This window comes from Physeter macrocephalus, chromosome 12 (assembly GCF_002837175.3).
Source record: "Physeter macrocephalus isolate SW-GA chromosome 12, ASM283717v5, whole genome shotgun sequence".
Classification (NCBI taxonomy): domain Eukaryota; kingdom Metazoa; phylum Chordata; class Mammalia; order Artiodactyla; family Physeteridae; genus Physeter; species Physeter macrocephalus.
Window position 1 is genome coordinate 90,467,862 of NC_041225.1, and position 4,157 is coordinate 90,472,018.

General features: G+C 45.8%; 1 protein-coding gene and 2 pseudogenes across 1 annotated transcript in view; 1 reads left to right on the forward strand and 2 right to left on the reverse strand.

Moving 5' to 3' along the window:
• The window catches only part of LOC102991361 (centrosomal protein of 78 kDa-like), a 223,386-nt pseudogene that overhangs the window by 93,546 nt on the left and 125,683 nt on the right, over positions 1–4,157 (reverse strand).
• Positions 1–4,157, reverse strand: part of LOC112062656 (RNA/RNP complex-1-interacting phosphatase-like) — a 34,288-nt gene that overhangs the window by 9,603 nt on the left and 20,528 nt on the right. The gene's annotated exons all lie outside the window — the stretch shown is intronic.
• Positions 1,618–4,157, forward strand: part of LOC112062657 (EKC/KEOPS complex subunit TPRKB-like) — a 7,335-nt pseudogene continuing 4,795 nt past the window's right edge.

Below are 4,157 nucleotides of genomic sequence, written 5' to 3' on the forward strand. Positions count from 1 at the left end.
CTGCGCGTCCGGAGCCTGCGCTCCGCGACGGGAGAGGCCACAGCAGAGGGAGGCCCGCCCCGCATACCGCAAAAAAAAAAAAAAAATAGAATCTGCCTGCCAATGCAGGGGACATGGGTTTGAGCCCTGGTTCAGGAAGATCCCACGTGCCATGGAGCAACTAAGCCCGTGTGCCACAACTACTGACCCTGCACTCTAAGCCTGCGAGCCACAACTACTGAAGCCCACGCACCTAAAGCCCATGCTTCACAACAAGAGAAGCCACTGCAATGAGAAGCATGCACACTGCAACAAAAAGTAGCACCTGCTCGCCACAACTAGAGAAAGGCTGTGCGCAGCAATGAAGACCCAATGCAACCAAAAATAAATAAATAAATAAAATTTAAAAATAATAAAATTCATAAATTTATTATTTGTTAATAAATCTGGCAGTCATGGCTGTTAATTTTTCAACCATGCATATGAGACCAAGAAGTACCAGAGCTCTTCCACTGACTTCACATTGAGATCCTACAAATATTTATACCTTTTAGGAATACAAAGACGTCAAGTAACAGTTTATCAAGAAGTACAGGTTTCATTTGTGGGGTTACTTTCACATGACACAGGAATGGTTCCAGTTGCTCACATTCTTACCAGCACTTATATTGTCAGTTTTTTCATTTCTTTGAGCTGTTCTAATACAGATGTAGTGTTGTCTCATGATTTTTAAAACAGCCTTAGAGATATAATTGACATATGATACACTGTACAACTGTTAAAGTGAACAGGGTGATAAATTTGACATGTATACATCCATGAGACCGTTACCACAATTAAGATAGAACACATCTATTGATATTAGCCCAAAGTTTCCTAGTGCCCCTTTGTAATTCTCCTTTTCCACCCCAGGCCCCCTACCCAAGCCACTGGTGATTTGTTTTCTCACTATAAATTAGTTTTATATAAATGGAGTCATAGAGTATATACTAGTTTTGTCTGGCTTTTTTCTTTCAGCATGACTATTTTGAGATTTATCCATGTTATTTTATGTAGCAATAGTTGATTTCCTTTTTACTGCCAAGTTGTACTCCATTGTATGGATATACAGTTTGTCCATTCATTTGATGAACATTTGGGTTGTTTCCAGCTTTTGGTGGTCACAGACAAGTCACTGAACTGGGACAAATTTTTTTTTTCTATGTGTATTTTTATTTATTTATTTATTTTTATTTATTTATTTTTTTCGGTACGCTGGCCTCTCCCGTTGTGGAGCACAGGCTCCGGACGCGCAGGCTCAGCAGCCATGGCTCAAGGGTCCAGCTGCTCCGCGGCATGTGGGGTCTTCCCGGACCGGGGCACGAACCCGTGTCCCCTGCATTGGCAGGCGGACTCTCTACCACTGTCTGTGCAAGGGCTTTCTCTAGTTGCGGTGAGCGGGGGCCACTCTTCATCGCGGTGCGTGGGCCTCTCACTGTCGCGGCCTCTCTTGTTGCGGAGCACAAGCTCCAGACGCGCAGGCTCAGTAACTGTGGCTCACGGGCCTAGTTGCTCCGTGGCATGTGGGATCCTCCCAGACCAGGGCTCGAACCCGTGTCCCCTGCATTGGCAGGCAGATTCTCAACCACTGTGCCACCAGGGAAGCCCTCTATGTCTATTTTTAAATTGACTTTACTGAGGCATAGTTTTATAAAATGTACTCTTTAAAAGTACATAATTTGATGAATTTTGACAAATTCATACTCCCTTTTAACTCACACCACATCAAGACATAGAACATTGGCTTCACTGCAAAGGTTCCCTTGGGGGTTCTTTTCAGTCAGTGTCTCCCACTTGCCCATTCCTAGCAACCACGAATTTGCTTTCAGTCACTCTAGAATAAATTTGCAATTCCTATAGTTTTATAGAAATGGAATCATACAGTAACATAATTTTAGTTTCTTGCTTTTTTGCTGAGCATTTTTTTACATTCATCCATGTTGCAAGTATTGTTGCAAGTATGTTCATTCCTTTTATTACTGAGTAGTATTTCATGACATGAGTTTTCCACAATTTGTTTATCCATTGATGTGTTGTTGGGCATTGGGTTGTTTCCAGTTTGGGGCTATTATGAGTCAAGTTGCTATGAACATTCACGTTCAAGCCTTTGTGTGGACATGTTTTCACTTCTGCGTAAATACCAAGGAGTGAAACTGCTGGGTATGGTAAGAATCCATTTAATTTTTTAAGAAACTGCTAAACTCTTTTCCAAAGTGTTTATACTATTTTATACTCAGACTAGCGACATGTGAGGGTTCCAGTTCTGCATGTCTGACAACACTTGGTATTAAAAAATTTTAAGGTCTTTTAAATTTTACTCGTCTTACAGGTATGTAGTAGTATCTCATTATGTTGTTAATTTGTATTTCCCTGATGACTAATGATGTTGAGCATTTTTTCAAGTTTTTATTGGCCTTTCATATATCTTTTGTGAAGTGTGTTCAAAACTGTCTCCTATTCTTAATTAGGTTGTCTCATAATTTTCGAGTTGGAGTTCTTTACATAATCTGGATACCAGTCTTCTGTCAGAACAATTTTTTTTCAAATATATTCCCACTGTGCTCAAGCCACAAGGTTCTTTTCTCTTTCTTAAATAGGCTAAAGCCATATATGTCTCAGCCTTTGAACACTCTTTGTTGCCTGGAATGCTGCTCTTCAAATACACACAGAACTTGCTTCCAGACCTCCTCCAGTCACTGTTCAAATTGCCCTTTTTGGTGAGATCTTTCTTAACCATCCTATTTAAAATAGTAATACCCACGGCCTGACATTACCCCATTTCCTCTGTTTTTTTCTCCATAGCAAATATCCATCCTATTTGTTATTTACCGTTTTGTTTAAAGAAAAGTATTGACCATCATGAGCCCCAAGCATAAAAAATATGGAAAATAATTCTCTACAGCCTGTTCAGCGGATTACCTCCTCTTTTGGAGGCTGATACACTTAAGGATAACCAGTCAAACTTGTGAGCCTGCTGGATGAAGAGGTTGATTCCATTAACGTACTGTCGTCACCTCCCTCTGAAGTACCTCAGGTAGGTCGCCGACTGCGTTCGGCTCCAGGAGATCCTTCCCCAGTGAGCGTACCCAGAACAAGAAGCAAACTGAATCCGGCCTGCCTCGAAAAAGAACAGTTGAATCTCGAGCAGCGGAGACGTACGTAGAGCTCATTGGAGCCAATACTTTTCTTTGCACGGGAAGAAACTGAGGACGTCTCGTCCATGGCCAAGGTGCTTAGGGACCGGGCGGAGACCCACACCCATCCCACAGCTTCTGGCCCCGCCGGAGGAGTCTCGCCTCCTCCCTCGCCGGAAGTAGCGGACGGAGCTCCGGCTCTCCTTCGCGTCCGCTGATGCGATTCAAGCCGGGGAAGAAGGGTGTGCAGGGAGGGCGGAGAAGGGGCGCGGCTGAGGGCGATCTTCCGGAAGTTCAGGGCTTTGTTTCCGTGCGGAAGATCTTACGAGACGAACACGGACGGGACGGTGAGTCCACGCCGAGCAAGAGCTGGCCGGGCGGGAACGGAAGACGCAGTCCCGGCACCCATTTTCTAGACAAAGGATGTGATTCTCGGCGTCCTTGTTTATCGAGCGCCTCCCGAGGCCCGGCCCTAGGATGCAGCCCGGCAATGATCTGCTTAGTCTCTCCCTGATGTATCAGCTGACGATACATCATCCTGATAAGGCCGCGACTCACCAAAGTTGTGACAGAGGGACACGTAGAATAGGTAGCTAGTCCTGGGTTTTGGGGGTGCTGGTAAAGGGACTCTTACCGGCGAGTTGAAGGGAGGGAGGATTGCATCAGGGGAACTGCCTGTCCTAGAGGGCGCGCGGGGGCGGGAGCTTGGTGACTTGAAGCTGAGAAGTCAAGTGCGGCGGTGGAGGGAGGGAGGACTGCATCAGGGGAACTGCCTGTCCTAGAGGGCGCGCGGGGGCGGGAGCTTGGTGACTTGAAGCTGAGAAGTCAAGTGCGGCGGTGGTGGAATGAGCGCGATCAGAGGAGGGGTGCGCTAGGAAGCCGAAGAGGGAGGAAGGGCCCAGATCAGAGTTTGGAACGCCCGTGGGTGGAGCTTGGATGATAGGAGGTCAGGAATTGTGAGGCGACCACTTCTCGGAAGTCACAGATGTAGATGAGAGATGGTGG